Raw genomic sequence first — 22,879 nt, 5'->3', positions numbered from 1 at the left:
CAAATATATCAAATTAAATTGCCTAACAGAGGATAAAATATGTTAAATTTATGTAAAATTTTGTTCATAATTTACATAAAAGGATACCTTTCCTCTTTTTTTTTTTATAAATGTCTTTTGGAGGACTAATAATAATAATTATATTAATTAGTCTTGTTATTTATATATATTGTGTTGGATCAATTTCTTAATTTTATTACATTTTGGTTGATGTAATTTGTTATTTTGGTTTTTGACAAATTATATAATTTATTAAATTTAAGGGAGACGATGGTTTTGAAATGTATCTTATTGACAGATGACATTTTTTTATTGATGATGACTTCATAGAAAAATAAGTTTTCATCGAATAAAGTCCATTTTTCTGTATATTCAAAAAAAACTGTATCATATTGTAAGGCCAATTACCCGGTTAAGATAGGAAAAAAGTTATTTTTACGTCGTCAATAATTTCCAAAGAAAGACAAAGTAAAATAAGAATGAAAGTGTTTTTTTCCCTAGAAGTTCTTCCTACTTCCCTAAAAACATAGATAAACCTACATTATACACCTACTCACGCAATATACCCAAAAGATTCACCCCCCATTTTAACTTGGAAATAATTATTTTTCTATCTCTTGTGTACTGTATTACTAGCGCAAGTAAAAGGCACTTTGGGGATATTAATAGAAATAATTTCATAGACCGCGACGCCCTGAAATATATAAATCAAGCTTAAGATAAGTACCTATTTTGTATAATATGAAACTGGACCTAGCAATTATGGGACCTTCTTTTCTTCCATTTACCATTTTCCATCCCAAAAAAAAAAAAAAAGAACAACACGGAAAAAGTACTTATTGCAACCTAAATTATTATTATTTCAAAGAAATTGAGGCTGAACTCTCGCATTTTCTTTTTCCCCAACGAAATTCGAATTTTTGTTTTTATTTTTTTGTATCACTTCTTGGTATAAAATACCCTAAGGTAGAGAGAGGAAGTTGGGTATAAAGATATACATATTTTGTATAAATACCTATGCGTTAAGTTAAAGTGCGAAGCTAAAAGCGTTGTTGGTTGTTGTTTTTTTTTTTTCGGGGTACATGATTAACGATAATGAGGCATTGCTTAATGCAAGTTTAATGTTGTGTGGGTGGAGTTTTATTTTAGATCCTTTCAAGTTATTTGTATAGTTTGTTTTTATGGTAGATCATTAACAATTATGGCAATTGCAAGTTAAGAGAGAGAAAAGAGAGAGTTTTTTGTGGATAATATAGGTCGGGTTGGGATTTGGAAAGTTGGGAAAAACGTTTTTATGATTTGATAAGAGAAAAGGGAGGAATTGAAAAGTAGGATATTTAACAGGTATAAGGCTAGGTAGGTAATAGGGATATGCGGATTATTAATGATAATTTTGAACGCAGTTTTGAACATTATAATCAGGTTTTTCTAATACAAACACATATTCTTATACATTAAAGAATTTATGATTTCTTATTGATCTTTAGGTAAATGAGTAAATGAGCTTTATAATAAAATGTTATTACATTTTTTTTTATATGTTAAGAAAAAAAATTGGATTATTAAAAACAAAAATAATTTTTTGCACTGCACTTGTTCATATAAATATAAAATATTTTTAAACAATACAATATTTTGTAATATGCATGTATTTATTTTTTAAGCGTATTATTTTAATCATTCGCATTTTAGAACCAATTCTAGATTTTTCCATCCTTATCAAAAAAAAAAAAAAATACCCTATTACCCAAAATAAGTATAATTTTGAAAGTTTGCGCAGTTGTAAGAGTTATTTAAATTTGTCTAATAGTTGGTTAAAAAGATAAAATCTACGACTGGTAAAAGATGCTTAGAAAGGCAGAGCTTTTCATGTAAACATTAATAAATGAATGATTTCAATATAATTTAATAATAGAAAAAGGACGAAAAAATTTTTTTAAATGGTTTAAATCTACAAAATAAATTTCTCGAATATAGTAGAGTAACTAAAGCAAATTATTAGGGAACCCGGCCGAACAGCTCTGATTTTGACGATTTTTTTTTTTTCAAACGTAGGTAGGTAATTAAAAATACTTTAAAGTCTATAGATTAAAAATTGCCGGTGTTGCCGTATTGTTTTTTAAAATTTTTTTTAACAAAACCATTTTTTTTGCTTAAATTTCATAAAACAAATGATAGCAAAAGATTCTCTAGGTAATTTAAGGAAAATATATAAAAGGCTGTAAGGGACAATCTTCCATCGTTTAAGCGATAAATGCAATTTTCTAACATTCTGACCTCAAACACAAAAAAAATATTTTGAAAACAACGGCAACACCTACAATATTTTAAAATACATTTTTAAAAAGCCAGAAGCTCATTCTTATCTCTTAAATTTAAATCCACTAAATTTAATCAAGACTTTTTGAAAAAATGGTCCTCAAACTCAGAATTAAAAAAAAAAATGTTATTAGAAAAATTTAAAATGACATTTTTCCAAACTTTTTCTAATAAAATATGAATTTATTTAAAAAAATTTTTGGCCATAAATATAATCAGTTGAATTTCGAAGCAAAAAAGGTAAAATATATCACACTTTTGAAAAAAAAAATGAAAAATTACTTCAATTTCAATGGTTTTTTTTTATTAAAACTGAATTTTTGCATTGAAATAATTAATTTTCTCAAAGACTGTGGTAAATAGGAACTTTAAATTTTTGCTATTTAACTTTCAACAGTAAGGGTTATTAAATGAATAAAAAATAATTTTATGTTTAGATGTTGAACTTTAAAAAAAAAAATAAGTTACATTTTTTTTCAAAACTTTTATTAAAAAAAGTTCTTCGAAAATGAAATACTTTTTAATTTTTTTCATAAACCGTAATACATATTGACATTTCCTTTTATAATTTGAAATCATTATAAATGCGGCCAAAAAAATTTGAAAATAAATGCATTTTATATTACGACCAAGTTTAAAAACGACATTTTAAAATTTTTTCAATAATTTTTTTTTTCAAAAATCTGAGTTCAATTACCATTCTTTCAAAAGCAGTTCATTCAATTAACTTAATTTTAATTTTACATATATGACTAAGCTTCTAGCTTTTAAAAAATGTATATTTGAATATTGTAGGTGTTGCCGTTGTGTTCAAATATTTTTTTTTGTGTTTGAATTCAATTAATAAGAAAATTGCATCTATAGCTTGAACTGTGGAAGATTGTCCCTCACTCCCATATATTTTTTTTCCTTGAATTTCCTAGAAAATCTTTTGGCATCAATTAATTTATAAAATTTAAGAAAAATTTTTGAAAAAAATTTGTTTTTGTTCACAAAAAACTTCAATTAAATTTAAAAAATCAAAACGGCAACACCGGCAATTTTTAATCTATAGACTTTAAAGTATTTTTAATTACCGACGTTTGAAAAAAAAGATCATCAAAATCTAAGCTGTTCGGCAGGGTTCCCTAATATTGCCAATTTTTGAGCTTTAGTTACTCCACTAATAACAAATATTTTGTTTTCAAATCGCTCGTAATATTTTATTTTTGTTTTTTTTTTTATATTTGTAATAAAATTTTCTAACATTAAAAAAATAGTATTCTACTATTAAAAATTTACACTGGTTAATAAAATTAAACTTTTTTTTTGCCGAAACAAAAATATACTTTTCTGAAGGTTTTCGGTGTGCTGAACTCGAATCCGAAGTCAAAACAAAATTTATCAGCTCCCGTTTTTGAAATATTACCGTTAGAAAATGCAGTACTTCGGACCTTATTCATTTATATACGTAAAATTGTTTGACCATATTTAGTAACGGTCTTTATAAGAACTATTCCCCACATTTTTAAATCTGTTTAAATATTTCCGATATCTTTTTTACTGCCCGAGATATCCTCAGTTGTTTGGTATTTTTATAAATTTAATAACGTCATTATCTCCTTTATGATATATGAAGCCAAACCCACTTACTTCATTTTAAGATATCTCGGGCAATACAAAAGGTATCGAAAGATGGAAAACAGTTCTTATAGAAACCGTAACTAAATATGCTCAAACAATTTTCCTTATACCTACAAAAGAATTAGGTCCGAAGAACTAAAAAAAAAAAACGTTTTACTGCATTTTCTAACGGTAATATCTCAAAAACGGGAGCTGATTAGTTGTTTCTGACTTCGGATTCGAGTTCAGCACACCGAAAACCTTCAGAAAAGTATATTTTTGTTTCGGCAACAAAACCCTTGTAAACCAGTGTTATCAATGAACACTTAAAACTAAAATTTCAGAAAACTGATTAAAAAAACACGACTTTAAAAAATTATAAATGAATACTTTTAATTTAAACTTAAAAAAATAACATACAAAAAATATTATGAAAATATGTAATAAAAAAAAAAAATAACATACCTAAAATTTGATTTCAAATTCCAAAAACATCTCTTCAAACAGTTTCGACCTCCGAAGGACTTATGCCATTTAATTTCTTTTTCTTTCATTTAAATTCTATGCTAAGAAATAAAATTGACAAAGTTTCAAAATAATGTAGATGTATGTACCTACTCCAAAAATTATTTTTTTTTTTTTGAAAATTTGTCTTCATTTTAAAATTGAATTACTGAAATACTCGAAAATATTGTACAACATCGTTTTATGAAATCGGTTGCATCTACGATTTTTGAATTGTTATTAACAATTCATGTCCATTTTCTTTATTTTTCGTTTCCTCGTAAAATTTTTGTGTATAAATCTAAATCTTGAAAACTGTGACAAATTTTCCAAAAATCAAAAAAATACAAAGTTGTCAATTTGTTATGGTACAAAATTTAGACAGATGTCAAGCTGTCCCTTTAAAAATCCTCACCTGTTGCACTTGTAAATATTTATGGCGAAAAATTTTTCATTATTTTCTTCCATAAATTAAGCAAAATTTCTTTCAATTTTAGAATTATTTACGATTTAAGAAATTGTGATCTTGAACGATATTCCTATTAAATTGATGGCGTTGCAACTATATCACGATTTGTTTTTTTTTTCGACCATATTGTGTTCACCAAATAGTTATATTAATCAAAAATTCCTAACTGCCTTTCAACTCCCTTAAAGGTCAAATATATTTCTATTAATAAAAAAAAGTTACTCATACACCACGGATACCCTACAAATAAAAATAAACAATTATCTACCTATTAAAAAAATCAATGCTGAACTTTCTGAAAATTATCAAAATGATAAAATTGTTATATTTTACTTTTTTCTCTTTTTTTCCACATTCAACAACTTCAGTTAAAGATTTTGGCCAATATTTTGTTTTCAAGAATTTCATTCTATTTTAAAACTTGTTATTCTCCCACTAATGTTTTATTATTCATCAAAATTAACTGCTTTTTTTTATTTTTTTTTTAAATCTGTTTCTATTTTCAATTTATTGCCAAATTTTAATATCTCTTGAGTCTGGAGTAGATAAACAGCGTAATGCATATTTTATTAAACCATTTTTATGTATAAAATGCTTTTACTTAAAAAGAACTTGAACATTAAATTTGACAAAAAAAATAAATCTTTGAGTCATAAAAAAATGCAGAGGTTCAACAACACCACATCCAAAATGTAAAAAAAAACAGGGTAGTTTAGTTAAATTTTAAATAGGTAAACTGATGTCTCAGAGAGGTTGAAACCAATAGACGGTTTCTAATAAAAATTGTCCTCAGTATAACAAAAAGGACAATTGACCTTCCTTTATGTGTAATTTTTAAATTGCATTTTCGTGACCACCCCACCATACTGAATCGCCCTGTAAATTTTTCGTATAAATACAAAGTCAAATTTTATTCGCGCTTGTAAAATAATTCTTACCCACGACGCAATAAAAACCTTTTAGATAGGGTATAGTTACGTGCGTATTAGACTCACCGTATGTGATGCAAGGAAATTGAAATTTTACTCTCAACTTAAAGCACCTCATATCCGCGCGCATTTCATCTCATATACAATATATAATATAGCCTCAAACAGAAGCCACCAACAATTTCCTGTCGCAACTGTTCAGCATATATTTTACTTTACCAAGTCAACATGGCACTTTTTTTTTTTATTACATTACTCATAAAAGCCCCATAAAGATACCTTATACCCTCCAAAAAAGATAACCAAATGTATGTTATGATGGTGTGTGGTTGTTGATGCTGATATCGTCTACCCCCAATGTGAGTAAAGGGAGTATTCCGATGGTTTTTTTCTGTAGTTCAAATTTTATCCCAGTGAATAAAAAGTAATTTTTTTATGCGGTTTGCCTTGCACTTAACTCCTCCAACATAGAAGAGCCTCCTCGCCCTTTTTAACGCACAACACACTCGTTACATATTTATGTCAATCTCATCATTTTACGACCTGTCATAAGCTCCACGAGTTAAATATACTTTGTGACTTTAAGAGTCAGCAAAAAATTCTCACCATCTCCTGAAAAACAACAGCAGGAAAGGTGCTTCGCCAGTATTGAAAATCAGTCATAAACCTGGTCGCCTTGAATAAATGATGTGCCCGCAAAGGTCGGCAAATAACCTCTTAAAGCTTGTCATACTGAGTTACATGGACGTATGACAACAACAACAACAATATTACAAAAAAAAAGATTCCTAAAATGCCACATTTTGTTTACATTTTTATTAAAAGGACTTTTACAAAAAAATTTGTTTTTCTGTCAACCTCGAAGCTTAAAGGCAAACCTCTCTAACCACTCTATGTGCCTCAAGCAACCTTCTGGCTTTCGTTTTATTTAGGTAAACATTTTCATTCGTCTTTGCACCTTTTGCAAACATTAAAGTTACCTATGTTTGTGATGTGTACATATAAAATGGAGGAGACACAAAGAAAAAACAACACCAACAAAAAAGTAAATCTTTTACCATCAAGACAATCTAACAGCCATCCATTTTCATCTCTACGCATAAATTTTTCATAAATATTCCCTTCCTGCCTTTTATTTATGTATACCTACCTACTGAAACTGATGTAAGAAAGAAGTAGAGCCTCGTGAAACTCATAACAACATCAAACTTAACAAAAAAAAAAAAAAAAAATAGAAAGAAAAATCGTCCTTGAAAATAGAATCAGGTGGATGAAAATGAGACCCATTCCAGGATGTTTAAGTATAAATACTGTTAACCTAAGAGCTACAAAGGAGCTTCAGGATAACGATGCACAAAGGACAAAATAAAACAAAAACCCAAACATACACTAAGTACTCGTCAGTGTTGCCATTTAAGTATTATATTTTATTACCAAAGTAATGCGTATTGTTATAAATTTATGTTTATGTTTTTAAAAAGAGTTTGTTGTTAGGATTTTTATTGGAAAAGTGTCACAGAAAGTATTATAGTGTTACCACTTTATTTTTTAAATATTTTTTTTTATAAAAGATAAATGGAAACTTTTTTTTTTTTTTTGACAGGAGGAAATCTTCAAAAGACACTTGGCAGTATTCTGTAATTTAATTTTTTTTCTTCATAAAATCATAAAGTGTTCTACAAAAAAAAAAAGGCAAACGTAGTATCAAATATTTATTCAGAAAAAGCGATTACAGTTGAGTTTTTGAAAATCGGATGAGTTTTACGGGAGTAGCAGAAGTCTAAAGTTTTAGACGACATTGTTTTTAGCCTTTCTGACTCTTTTGGTCGAATCTTCGTAGTAACAATTTTAAAAAATCGGTTGAGTTTTAAAGCAGCGACAGAAGCTTCAAAACCAGTGCAAAGTTCAGCATCATAAAAATTTCCTTAAAAAGTCGATTTTTCAAAAAAAATTTGACCCATTGGATTTAAACTTTGGCATTCAGGTGCTGGTTTTTCTTTTAAATGGAACATTTCTTACTCAAGATATAGCCCAAATACTAAAAGTCTTAATTCCACCAAAGGACGACCTACCATTATCGTTATATCAGCTAAAAGCAAAATCAAATTCTTTTGAGTTTATTTGAACATATTATTAATAAATACCGTTTAAATTTTAGATAAACCAAAGGAAATTAAAAGTTTTCAAAAAAATTTAAATTTTGAAAAAAAAAAATTCATACCGTTTTTGGATAATTTTGGATTTTTATTTGGTTTATCTAAAATTTAAAAGGTATTTATTAATAAAATGTTCAAATAGACTCAAAAGAATTTGATTTTGCTCATAAAAAAATGATTAGAAGTATGTCATTTACAGCTGCAAAAATGTGGTGTTTTAAATTATCTCAAAAATTCAAACCCTCACAACAGGAAAACTGTTTGATGAATAAGTCTGAAACTTTGCAAATTTATTTTAGTTCTATTAAGCTTCAATAAATTAAGCCTCAGTTTAATCTTATCACCCATAGTTATGAAATAGCAGCACATTTTCTAAAAAAAAAACTGTAAAAAGGCCTATTTTGATAGATTTTCTAAATTGATATCAAATGTGAAAAAAAATTTTTTTTAAAAAGCAAACTTTAGATTTTTTGGTTCGAGGACTGATATTGTAGTCTAAAAAAAATCGTAGAATTTTGAAACAAAAATAATCTTGAAGCCAAATAAATAGCCTTTCTAAAAATTATTATCATTTTAACACAAAAAATTTTCCCACTTTTTTATGAGAAAAGTAAAAACAAACAAAAAAATTTGAAAATGTTGGTTTTTGAACAGTTCCAACGATTAACTTATTTTACTGTTAAAAATAAAATATTTGGTAATAAAATCCTAAAACTAGAAAAATGTAGCTTTCATATCCTTTTTGATTTGTCATTATGCGATCATTTTTAAATGAGATACAGCCTGTCGAAAATCACTAAAAAAAAATCACAATTTTTTTTTGTTCCCTTAATTTTTTGGGCTAGTATATTTTCTTAACTAAAGGTAAACTTAAAAATTTTAATATTTAGGATTTTTTAAAATTTGAAATTTTTATTGAGTAAACAGACATGAATTTAGAAAAAGGTTAACATAGATGTGAATTCCTAACCTTAAATGGCAGTCCATACAACAGAAATTTTCCAGCAATTTTGTACACTTTGCAACATATAGAGCTAAAGAAGATTGCCTTCCAATTTATAAGAATTTGTCTAGTTTAAAAACATCAAAGAAGAACTTTTTTCAGAAAAAATTGGTTAACAATGCAAGAAACAATTAAATTATTAGGTAAATGGTTCAAATTGAAAATTATTGTACTGTTTTTTAAACTCAATTTATAAGTATAGAAAACCACTAATAACAACTGAATACGTTTAACTGGTTATATCTAGTTGTAAGTGTAAAAAAACGTTCTTTTTTGTGGAATTTTTGTGAAGAGACATTTAATTATATAAACATAAAGAATACATGTCCATTAGGTTGGGTCAAAAAAAATCGAAATTCTTTTTTTTTATTTTGTACTCCAAAAAATCGATTGCTAGACACCTCTAGAATAAACACACCAAATATGAGCTCTTCTACTAAAAAAAATCTTTTTTTTTATTAATTGACTTTTTAGTCAAATTTCTTTACATATTCTTGTAGGAAATTGAACGCTTTAAAAAAAAGGCCTTATAAACTTTTTTCGTTTATCTAACCGTTTAATAGATATTTAAGTTTAAAAAAATCGAGAAAATCTTTAAAAATTCGTTTTTTGTTCTTAATTTTGTAACAAGTTGAAATATTATAATAATCAAACGCGCAAGACATATTCTTGTAGGAAATAGATTGTTCCACAAAAAAAGTCTTAATAACTTTTTTCATTAATCTAACCATTCTAAAGATATTTGAGGTCAAAGTTAAAAAAAATTATAAAAACATTTTTTACTTTAAAAAATTTTCCAATTCACTTAAAATTCATTACTTTCAAATTAACGAAATATATTCTTGTAAGGGCTTAAACGTTCTACAAATAATTCCTTGGCATCATATTGATTTCTTTAACCGTTTAGAAGATATTTGTATCCAAACCAATGCCCACTGATTTCAATAGTTTTCTTATGAACCGTATGCATTGCGATTTGGATACGAATATCTTCTTAACGGTTAAAGCAATCAATATGATGCCAAGGAAATATTTGTAGAACGTTTGTACATATAGAAAATTTTGTGTATAAAAAGAATTCGCAGTGTATTTAAAAAAATATTGGGTTTCGATATTTTTGTCAAAAACCGTATTCCTTCGTTCATTACCTGAAAAAAGTATCTAAGAAAATTGTGTAAATATTTCAAGCCGATCACTGCAGCCGCTTCGGAGAAATTTTGCTCACCGACTTTGAAAACACAGTTTCGAGAAAAACTCGTTTAAAAATGTTGGGAACCATGTAAACTTACTTAAAATGTCTTTACAAATACGTATTTTCGTATTTAAATTTTTGGACAACATTCTTATATGCATGTACATTCAAAATATGACAAAAAAAAATATTTGATTTTTTTTCAAAATTACAACTAGGTATAACCCCTTAAATCAATTCATTTTAATTTTATTATATGTAAAGTAAAATTACCTCAAATAAAAATTTTCCAACTAAGCTGACTGCTATGTCAAAGCTTTAAAATTCTTTATTTGTATTCAAACCTTGTTTTGAAATATTGATATAAATAAAATAAACTACTAACTTACTTACTTATTTAGATAATTTTAAAATCTAGATTTTGAAACATAAAACTTTTTTATCTTCAGACATTGCAAATACCTTCGTCTTAAAAAATACGGATATTTCGCTTTGCATCTTTTAACTTATCGCTCGTAAGGAAAAATTGCTCTATTAAAAAAAAAAGTTTTTCCTTACTCAATCAGACAATAACACATTTAAAAACATAAAAAAAAATTATTACTAGAGTATTTTGAACAGTCACGTGATTTTTAGCTCAATATCAATCTTGTCAATATCTTACCAGAATCAAAAAACTTAGATTTGTTGTTGGACAATCTCCACGAAAAATCCAAAAATCATGATTTTTGACTAAGTGGTGGATGATGTATTGTTGGTTACTTTCTTCGTAACTAAAAATTTTCACTTTGTAACATGAATCGAATTAATTTCCCGGAAGAAATGATGACCTTTCACATTTTCAAGTACTTAATTCTGAAACTGGTCGCAATTCGTTTGTTTTAACCACAAAAAAGCATGTTCTCAAAAACCTTAAATCAGTTATTGTACGTTTCAGAACATAAAATTAAATCAAATATTGTTTAATTATAATGTGGTCATTCCAGGATTTTAATCAAGTATGTTATTATATGGTAACCTGGCATTAATTTTAATATAAATTGTAGAGGTAAATAGTCCTTGAATATGAGTTCCTTAGATATTATAAGAATCTAAAATTTAATTAGAATTTTAACTATAAGAGGCAGAGCAGACCTGAATTCGAAGAAGTTAGTAATAGTACAAAATTACTTAATAAGAATTATATCTAGCCACTATACCACAAATACCATAATTAAAGTTGAGATTATTGTTGATGGTCATTTAAACAGTAAATAAGCAATTTGAAGGTACAAAAGAGAAATTTTCAATTTTCGGGAGTTCTTCGAATTTGAAATTGTTAAAAGCATTTCTACTTGTAATTATCCTTAGAAATGCTGATCTTATATTGAAAAACCAACTCCATATTGGCATTAAATGCCAAAAATTACCCAGAAATCATCTTAAACATACTTCGAAAATTCTCTGAAGAAATATAAAGTTTATTTGTTTGACCTACAACAGACTTTCAATTCTCATAAAACTGACGAATTTGCAAACCCCTTTTAATACCATCCATCATTCATCACAACATTTCTATATAAAACTAAAGCAAATTACTTTTGCTTCCTTAAACACCTAGTATGCCAGTAAATCCCTTAGTGAGCACAAAATCTCTAATCCTCTTTGACCGACCGAAAAAGTATTGACATTTCTATATACATACAAGTATAAATCAATGTTAGTTAAGCAAACGAAATAAAACCAAGAAAACAAAATAATTCCCTATCCCCGCATTGCATAACTACGACTAATTCTCTCTTTCGGTTTCGCAAGAATTTTCACCAACAAAACCTCTGTCAACACCACCGTACTCAGTCTTTTGCGCCAAAAGGCATAAAAAACGGTCCCAAATCCACCACAACGTCAGGAGGAAATAACCCAGGCAGATAGAAGAAGAAATAAGGAAACAAAAAACTGGACATAGGTATATTCCACTGAGACTAACTAAACAAACACATATCTACCTAACCAAACTACTACATGTACATATGGGCAAATGAGAAAGGAAAACAAAACCTTTTCCCTTTTTATTTTACCATCAGTTTCATATGAGGCCCACCACACACACTGTGTCGCCCTTTGTCCATCTGCCTTATAACCAATATCCTTGATAATTTCTTTTATGGGAGCAAATGGCAATTGCGGCGGGCTATAGAGTGAGCGATGACGAAAACACAATCGCGTCACACACTACTTACACACATAGATATATCCTTTTACTGAGGATCTGTGTGTGCAAACATGTACATGAAAACAAATCGCCTTGTCGTAGGTTATTAGGATCGTAAAACCAGGCCGAGCCCATCATCATCATCAAGAAGGCAATCGACATACTTCAATGAGCTTTCGGTTCAGCCACTATTATTATATTGGAAGAGTTCAGTCTCTATAGTTTGCCAAACTAGTAATAATGTTTACGAAGACATAGGACTAGGACATGGAGGAGGACATATACAATACCTTCCTACAACAACAACAAACACAGCCCACGTTTATGGAGAGAGAGATTGATATTATGGATAAGATTTCGACAAGAGAGGTGAGAGAGAGGGACTTGGCAGGAGGAGGGAGTAATTCCGCAAAGGCTATGAATGCAAATAGGTTTTGTCGAATGGTCGATAGGTCAAAAAAGGGAGGAATATTAAACCCTATCAAGGTAGCCACACAGGACATTAAGGATCTTAGAAAAAAAAAAAAAAAAAAAAAATATTAAAGTCTATCTCGCATGTATAGATAAACTTTGACAGAAAAATATAGAAAAAAAAACTTTGAAAATGATATTCATATATTCTATTAGTCAAAAGAAAGGAGTGTCTCTAGTCCAATACACCACACTCTGGTTGTAGCAATTAATGTTGTTGACATATGCAGAGGGGGGAAGATGATTTGACACTTTGTAAAATGACATGTCACAATGAAAAGGTGTTTCAATTACATTTAAGTGTCATCCGGAGTCTATACGAAGTTATGATTAAAAATATTATTTAAGCTTGATGGTAATGAAAAGTTGACATATGAGGAAATATCACGAATATACCTGTTATTAAATCGATTAATATGGTCTCTGATAAAAGAAATTTCCTGGGGAAACTTAGGAAGGCCTACTTTCAAAATTAATTAATTAGACATGTTTTTTGTTTTTACTCTGTGCAAAACAAAAATTTTGACCCCACGAAATTTTTCATTTAAATTGTTTCATTTTCAAATTAAACTGAATCTAAGGACATTTTAGGCAGAACTATACCTGACCTCATAACTATTGTTGCAATTTTAACATTTGGGAGTTTTGTGATAAGAAAAATTTTGACCTGAATTTAAGCACGATTCTAATGTTTGGTAAATTTTTTCTTCATGAAATTAAATCACCGAAACAACAAGAACTAACCAAAGTTTTGGAGAAATTATTAAATTGTTTCAGCTTCGTGCAGCCAGAACTGCGACCTCAAAAATTTTGAACCAAACTTGTCTAATTCGCTTGTCTACCTTTTGTCCATGTTTGTCCACCCAAAATTTTATTTATCCACCCTCCGTTTAGGAGATATTCAAAAAAAGAATTTTTTTATAGCAACTCTCATTCAAAAATCATTTTGTTTTTTAAATTCCTAAAAATTAATTGTTTTTTTTCAAAAATTAATTTTTCAAAAATTTTAACAGCCATCGTTTGTCCATCTCGAGAAATGGTTACAAACAAAAAATCATGGTGCGTTTAGGATATATTTTTTAAAAAACAAATTTTAAAAATTCGCAAAAAAAGTTACGCATACACCACAGTATCCAAATAAAAAAAAACTACTTTTTTTTCCAAAAATTCAAATGGCAATCGTTTGTCCACCTCGAGAAATGGATACAAATAAAAATTCATCGTTTGTCCACCCTAAATTTAGGAGATATTCAAAAAAGACATTTTGTACTAAAAAGTTCAGAGTCCCCTAAAATTCTCAAAAATTACATTTTTTCAAAAATTCAAATTTCTGTCGTTTGTCCACCTCGAGTTCTATTCGTATACCAAATATCGTCGTTTGACATTTGACGACAAAGCAAGATTGTGTATAGTGCAAAAATGTGATCAAAGTGATTTGCAACAGTTAAGGACCAAAACAATCGATTTTAATACCAACAAAATTTAAATTTTATTTAAAAAGAAAATCATCTTCTCTGAAATGATAAAAAAAATTGTATTACTTTTTTATTTTTTTCCATTTAAAAAACAATTCGAGGGGAAAGTTTATGTTCCGTGAAATTAACCATTTAACGTGCCCTGCGGCATTATCGGTCAAATGATTTTTGTTTCTTTTTAAGTGGGTATAATGTCGTAGCTTTTGTTTATGATGAGTACGAATTTAAATGGGTTGAGATAAAAAACAGTTGAATTGAAAAAAATTTGTTTGTTTTTATAATACAAAAATAGATTCCATTTAACAATCCTATAAGAAATTACAAGGTTATAATTTCAATTTTGCTACATTTAAAGGTCAACTGGTCTAACTTACTTATACCAAAATAGGTACCTACTCTTGTTTTTATCACATACGTATCCTTACTTGATTTATAAAGGCAAGTAATGGTTTCGTGCCAATACAAATTTTGAGGTTTTAATCAAAAATAACATTATTACAACAATGGAGAAGTTCAAAAAAGTGGTTTTCGTCGGCGGCGGCGGCGTCCATCTGTACATGATACCACAGTCTAAACGGGTGAATGGATTTTCTTGAAACTTGGTACGGATGATTTTTTTCCTAATTTCCAAGGTTGTTTTTTTTATTTTTTGTTATTTAATAACTTTTTTAAAAAGTGAAATTTTTCGAGTAATTTCATTTTTCTCGAAAACGGGCCTAACGATTTTAAGCGTGTAATGAAAATAATTATGCGTAGCTAATCTATAAATCTTAGTGTTTTGGTTGTTTCTGTTCGTATCCCTGGAGGAGCTGATAATCCTTTAAATACAAAACTTTAATTGAAAAAACCTAAAATCAAATTCAAACCGTCAAAAATACCCAAAATAGGTTAATATTCAACGAAAAAAAGCAAACAACCCAAGTGTCTTTTGACAACGTCATGTCTTAGACTTTTTTTCTAAAATTTTGTTGATTGTTTTTTAAATAGCTAGGTACTTTTGTCGATTTTACAATTTTTCAGTCATTTCTGAAATAGTTTTGCTGATAAAGGGCTCCCTTCTTACAAACGTAAATAAGCTTTGCGATTAAAGGCCGAACACTTTCCTTAAAAATTATCAATTCCATCTCACCCTTTCAAATAAAAATCAGCTCCAACTTCAAGTCGAAATAAATTTCAGAATACATTCTAATAAAATACTTACTAACTTGAAAATACAGCCAGTATAACTTAAGATATAACCTGTTAAAATTAAAAATTTCGGATCTTTTTGAAGCGTTCCTAAATAACCAAACAATCTAAAAATTAAACATGTTTCTTTTTAAAAGGGTTATTTCTTTTTTAATATTGATCCGATCTTCAAGATTCAGCTCATCAAACTGAGTTAAAATGACGAAGCATAATTTCATATAGGTATTCAAAATTTCAATACAATTTATTTTTGTCTCGAGAAAAACCTGCCAGAAAATTGGTTGAATTGGTTTTATCAGGCATCTTTAACAAATCCCTTTCAGATTTCGGACATTTTTTCTGCTTTGAACACAAAAATTACCCAACTCTTGGTCTGTGAAATTGCTATCCCCGGCTGATAATTTAAAAACTGACGTAATAAATTTTTTTTTTTAACAAATCAAAAGGTTAAAGGAAAATGGACACTATTTTCCGCATATTGATCAACATCACAGAAAAGGTCTCGATGAGTTTCAATTTTTTTATATGGGCATAAGTCTATTTTTCGTGCAGGAAGTTATTTTTAAGAGCTATTTTTGAAGGAACACTTCAAAATAAAACTTGTAGAGGACACAATTATCAATTTTTTATTATTCAAAAACTGCATTTCTAAATCTAAGGAACCTAGTTTCAGTCTAAGAAATTAGTGATTGCTTCTCGAAAATCGTTGACACTAACTATTCTTTTGTATTTTATTTTGTTGTGGCTTTGTCCCAATTAGACTTAGAAAATTATTTTTTATACATATAAAAAGTTTAGTTATTGTTTCCTCCACAAGTTTTTCTTTTTTTCTTATATTGAACAGCCCACTTGCGTTTCTTGTCTTTTAAAGTATAGCTTTTGTTAGCAGAAACTAATTTCATAGAGATTCTTGTATAAATACAAAAAATAGATTTAAGGTAGGAGAATATTTCCATGCGTTCGTTGAAACATTTAAATTCCAAAAGCTTGGCTTTAGCTAAGTCAATATTTTGCCCATTATACACTGAGGGAAAAAATAAATTGAAGTTGAAACATCTTTGTTTCAAAGATGAACTACTTTGATTTATGTGACTTTAAGAAACGAAACCATGATAAATTAACCTTTTTTCCACGTTGATTTTAAAATGTTCATCTTCAAAGCAAAATCATTCCGAATAATCGTTAAATCAATGTGGTTTTCATTGATTTTACGTTGTTTTATGGCAACTTTTCCCTCAGTGTACCGACCTGTATTTATTTGATACTAAAAAGTATGCAAAATTTAATATTTTTACTTGCTCTATAGGGCAAGTATTGGTTTCGTGTCGAAAAAAAAATTTGAGGTTTTAATCAAAACCAACATTACGATGATGGAGAATTACAAAAAAGTGGGTCTCGCAATTCCGTCCGTGCGTCTGTACGTCTGTGCGTCTGTGCGTCTGTGCGTCTGTGCGGTTGTGCGTCCATCTGTACACATTTCCACAGCCTAAACGGGTGGACGGATTTTCTTAAAATTTGGTACAGATGATTTTTATAGAATTCTGAAAGTTGGTTTTTTTTTGTTTTTTTATATCTCGTTTAGAACGTATACCTCCCATACAAAAAAATACGATATTGCGAATTTCTCGAAAACGGCTCTAACGATTTTGATTAAACTTTGTATACGTAATATTTAAAGCAGTGGCAATAAAATTGCATTTTTATTTTTTCTCAAAAAAGTCAAATAACAAAAAAAAAATTTTTTCATGCCCTAAATGTCGGCTCTTCCTCAATATCAATTTTTTTTTTAAATTTAGAGCCAGCTTTTAAAATCTACAAGTAGACTAACATAAAAGTGCTTTGAACTGCAAGAGCAAGTACGTGCGACCCCAGTCGTGCATTTTATTTTCCTTAAACTGTGTAGGTACTTACATTTATATTCTCTATAAGGTATATCTAATAAAATTTACGTTTCAAATTTGTTGGTACATTATAAGTGCGCAGAAATACCCATTTAAATAAGAATGATAACCTCACAATGAAAAAAAAAAAAAAATATATATGTGTCTTTAAAAAACCTAAATAAATATTCAAAATCATCCTAAAAAATGAGTAATTAATGTGACTTAAATCAAAAATGAGGAAACACAAAAAAATAAAAGAAGATATACAGTGGTGGCAAAATAATTAGAAACATCGTCCTTTGTTTACAAAATGTTATTTTTTTCTTACTATAAATACAAAATATTTAACACATTTTTAGCAAACACAAGTGATGATATAATCCTTGTAACATTTTAAGAAAAAAATTTTAGAATTTATCCAACAAAAGAAAAATATTGCAAAAAATCTAAAATATAGTCCAATTTTGTGTGGAAATATAATTAGAAACACTGAGGAAAAATTACTAAGAAATATCATGTTTTTGATTTTTAGCATTTACATTTGCCAAACTTGGTCAATTAATTAAACGTACAATTAATAAAAAGGACTATCACTAACTAATTTCTATTAGTTGGTTATCGTGGTTGCAGTTCTCGAAAAATGTCACATGTTCCAAAAAAATAATAAAACGTCCTTAACAATATTCCTGACACACCAACCCCTTATATTTTAGAAAAAGAAGGTGCAATAAAGATGAGATCCTTAGTAAAACATCAAGCTTTTCAAATACCTCTCTTAAAAAATATTTCTAATATTTTTTATTCATATTAAGAACATACAAACATTTTGAAAAGAAAGAGCGTGTTTCTAATTATTTTTCCACCACTGTATCAACAAATCCATTAAGCTCTGACCCATTCCGAAAACCCTTAACATAAATCCAAAATTTCCCACAAGATAAAAAAAAAGAACTGAAAGCTCCTAACCTACCAAAGAATTTCAAAATTCACCCTTTATTTTTGGTTAACCATCGCAATCTGTCATTTTGCATACACATCCACACGAAAACCCAAAAGGACGAACAGCAAAAAAAGAAAGAAACAATTTCGTATACTCAGGTGCTATTAATGATATCAAGGGTCACAAAATGTTACAACACTTTTACCCCTCATAAAAAAAAAAGGGTTAGCACAAACTTGCCGCAAAAATACCTTTCCTTCATTTGAAACACTCACAACCTTTCTTCACTTCAGGTCACATAAATCGTACAAAAAGGAACATGGGAGGTAGGAATTGGATGGTATTTCGTCCTTGTCAATATTTTTGATGAATTCAAAAAACAAAAAAAAAAAAGCAAAAAAAATGGAGGTCAATTAAGTCCACAACAAAAATAAAAATATTTGAAGGTTAAAAAAAATATATTTATATTTGTATATTTGCAAACCTTTTCGCTCTCGTTCAACGTCCTGTGACGAAAATATAATCCTCGTTCTGCTTCCAAATGTTTATTGCGAGATATCAATCCTTCTCAAGTTTTTTTTTTTTGCTTAATAATAATCCTTATTTTTTTTTTTTTTTCAAACAAATTGATTGAAAAAAAAGGAAAAAAGTATTCCTCCTTTTTTTTTTAATTTATATATATTTTTTTATAATTATGCCTTAGCACTTGACACCGAAAAAGGAACACACACAATAAAAAAAAAAAACACACAAAAAAAGGAAACACTCTCTTCTTGTTATTAATTAATTTTTAAATAACTTTTTCCTAAGGATATAATTTCTTGTGTGGGGTAGTATAAAAAAAACTCGCCTTTATATTACTTCATCTGTGCACTCAAATATCCTTAAATTTTTTCACTGGTCATTATTATACATTTTTTTTTTTTATTATTTTATTACTTTGTTGGTGTAACTTTATAGCACAATTAAATTATCTCACGCACAACGTTATTATTTTTTTTTTTTTGTGTTTTCACTTAATTAGGGCAATTAATATCCTTTCAAGGAAAACAACATAGATACAACTTTTGGGATTGGGTGTCAGCAGTGTAAAAGAACAGATCGTATAATTTCTTGTGCCCCCTCACAAAAGAAGGACGAAAAAAATATTATATGATTGTCATCCACCCAAAAAAAAAAAAAGGATACAACAAGAATGACGATTTGTGTGCACTTTTTTATATATATATATTTTTTTTTTATTTTCTTGTTGGTTGGTTAAGGATGGTGTGTATATATGCGGTTAAGATGATGAAGATAATGGTGAATGGTGGTAAGAAAATACACAACCGCAAGGATATACAACAACAGGACGTTATGTAAGGAAAAATAAATTTCTTTCCTGCACTTTACCGACAAGGCGAGAACCGTTTATCATAATAAAAGTGCCTTCACTTGTCACTAAACAATGAACGCCAAAGAAAAAAAATTCAAATCCTTGGATTTTTTTCCACCAATATCCTTTGAATGATATTTTTTTATTTTTTAAACCATAAAACGCAATTTCTTTCAATTTAATTAATATTCATGGAGTGTGTATCACCTCCTGTGGTACATATACGATCGAATTTCGTTAGATTGGAAGAATGTGAATACTTCGCGCGACGATTGTATATTTTCATTTAATACACACAGAGAAAAAGTCAGTACACAGAATTACAATAGCAACGTCTTTACGTACAGGACGTCTCCGGGAGACTAAACATTTTCCATCAACTAAAGTGTGGTAAACATAAATGGTTTGCCCTATAGTGCCGCCTTAACATTGTGTATCTTTTTTGGCAGAGTATCTGATGCCGTAGTGGGTGAATTTTTTTTTTTTTTTTTGGGGCGGATATGAAAAATGAGAGAGAGAGTAGGTAAATGCGTGAGTTTTGGATTGATTTTCAAGTTTTCCATTTCTCTTAAATGAATTTACTACGAATTTTCATTTTACTATGTCATTGGCCACACAAGAAACTCCCAGGCATTTTTTAGTGTATTTTACATTCTATAGTTGAAAAATGTATATTTGCTGCATTTTTCTCTTTTCCAGTTGGAAACTTCTCTCTTTTCCAATTAGAACATTGAAGAAAATCATTGGTGAAAAGAGAAATTTTCATGGAATTCTCTCATTCTTATAAGGGTGGCTCGTTTTCATTCTCGTAGTTGTGTTTCATATATTTTTTTTGGAACCGTGGAGAGTATGCGTGTTTAAAATTTAATTTTTCATTTCCAATAAGAATCTGAGAAAAAAAAAACTCTGTTGGTGAACTATATTTAAAGATTCTGGGGTGAATAGAGAAAAATGCGTTTGGTTTCTTTTTTAGTAGCCATCTAGACATGAATGATGGAAGAGCAATTTGTTGAAGATAATGAAGAATGACGTATTTAGGTAATTTTTTTTATTTTTTTTTCAGACAGAATCACAGAAATAGGTCATTTTTTATTAATGCATTTTTAATCTTTTTGAAGAATAATAATAAATTTTTTTGGAACAATTTTATTTTTACTTTTCAGTCCTGCTTGTAGATTGCACGATTGGCGGTTTTAGAAGGCGTTTTTGGAATTAATTTTTAAACGAAAATAACGGTATACATTATTTTTTCTCAAAAACGGTAACAACGATTTTGTTAAAAAAATTCAAATGACAGCTTTTAAACAATTTCTACTTGTTAGAAAATTTTTTTTTCGAAAACCACTATCAGGCTTGTAAAAAATCATTTTATTTTTAATGCATTTGCTCTCCATTACAAATTAAAAAAAAAAAAAAACATTTTTTGCGAATAAAAAAAGTTTGCATTAAAAAAAATATTTATTGAAACTGAAAAATATTTGCATTAAAAAAAAATTTGTATTGCATTGAAAAAAAATGTTTTTTTTTTAATTTATTTATTAAAAAAAAAAAAATTATTTAAAAAAAAAATTTTTTGTATTTATTTGTTTAGATTGTCTTATGAGATAATTCTCGTAAAAGATATAACTGTTTGTATCTGCTGATAAATTTTTAAATAAGCGAAGTAAAATTAAAGTGTTGGCGAGTAAATACAACAAACAGTAATAAAAAATTTTTTTTTAAATTATTAAGATAAAATAATGAAAATTTAAAAAATTAAAAATTTAAAAAATAAATAGATAAACGAGCAAAAAATCTAGAAAATGCAAAATTGAGCTATTATTTACTTAGCAACAAGATTTGGTTTGACATTTCAACTAAAAATAGGTATTTTACATTAACAAAAAAAATTGTTGGAAATACAAAATTTTTTGCATTGAAAAAAAAAACTCTATTGCAAATGTTTGCATTAAATATATTTTTTTTAATATTCATCAAATTTCTTACAATTTTGGCTATGACCATACATAAACTTTTTCAACTATAATATTGAAGATAATGTAAGGTCAAAAAGTCCAATTTGTAAGAAATTCGACAAGTATTAAAAAAAATTTAATGTATACTTACACATTTTGCATTGAATTATTTTTTCCATGTAGAAAATTTTTTATTTGCAATAAAAATTTTTTTTTTCAATGCAAAATATTTTTCTTTGCAATAAATATTTTTTTTTATGCAAAATTATATTTTTCAGTTGTAATAAATTTTTTTTTCAATGCAATTTTTTTTATTTGCAATACTTTTTTTTATTTCAAATGCATTCTTTTTTAAATTGGTATTTTTAAAACCCTGACCACTATTAACACTGTACCTACTTGCCAACCGATTGTCTTTTAATTCTGATTTTCTTCCAAACTTCAAACTCAATTTCAACCAAATTTTTTATACCAAAGCATTTATATAATTTTAATTTTAAATTAAAAAAAAATAGTTTTTGAACTAAAAACAAAGTAATTTCTACAAAATACCATAATTTTAATTTTTTTTTAATTTTATAATTTTTTTACCAAAATTGAATACAAAAAGTCTTAAAATTTTAGTAACTTCCAAGGAGCAAGTTCGTGCGACCCAGTCGTGCATTTTATTTTTATACCTGCTATTTTTATTAACAAGAACTTAAAAATTAAAAAAAATCATTTTGTAGGAATTATTCATCAACATCTTTTTTCAAAAAACTCAAATTCCAGTTTTTGAAAAATTGTCAAAAAATTGATCAAAAGAATAATTAGTAATAAAAACCTGTTAACTCAATAGTTCAATACTAAACGGTGTATTAAAAAACCTATACCTATTAGAACCTATCAAAAACTACATAAACATGAGTTATTCTTGTAAAAAAAAACTGAGGCCTTCAAAAAAGGAACTACTTAGGTACTATAACCTCTCAAAAATGCTATTTTTTGTATCATATATTTTCTAACTGAAACATGTAATTTACTGTCACGTAAAGGAACTTCAAGGCTCTGTGTTAGTCTCATTAAATCAATTTCCACTTGATACTAAGAGTGTAAACTGAATTTAAAGAAAACATGAGTCGAAACTTGATTGCTTTGTTAATTTTTTTCCTTCCCTTCTCTTGGTTTTTTTTTTTCAAGAAACATCCTCCCTGGTCAATTATGTGAAGGCACATATACAACAAATAT

At 27.9% G+C, this 22,879-nt stretch overlaps 1 protein-coding gene and 1 long non-coding RNA gene across 2 annotated transcripts in view; one reads left to right on the top strand and one right to left on the bottom strand.

Moving 5' to 3' along the window:
* Positions 1–18,968, bottom strand: part of LOC129920072 (uncharacterized) — a 125,005-nt gene extending 106,037 nt beyond the window's left edge. Inside the window, exon 1 of the mRNA XM_056001238.1 lies at positions 18,807–18,968. The gene's annotated coding sequence lies outside the window, so the exon portion shown is untranslated. The remainder of the gene's footprint in view (positions 1–18,806) is intronic.
* Positions 1–22,879, top strand: part of LOC129920075 (uncharacterized) — a 162,712-nt gene that overhangs the window by 69,252 nt on the left and 70,581 nt on the right. The window lies entirely within an intron of this gene.

This window comes from Episyrphus balteatus, chromosome 4 (genome assembly GCF_945859705.1).
Source record: "Episyrphus balteatus chromosome 4, idEpiBalt1.1, whole genome shotgun sequence".
NCBI lineage: Eukaryota > Metazoa > Arthropoda > Insecta > Diptera > Syrphidae > Episyrphus > Episyrphus balteatus.
This window is presented reverse-complemented; position numbering and strand designations above follow the sequence as displayed.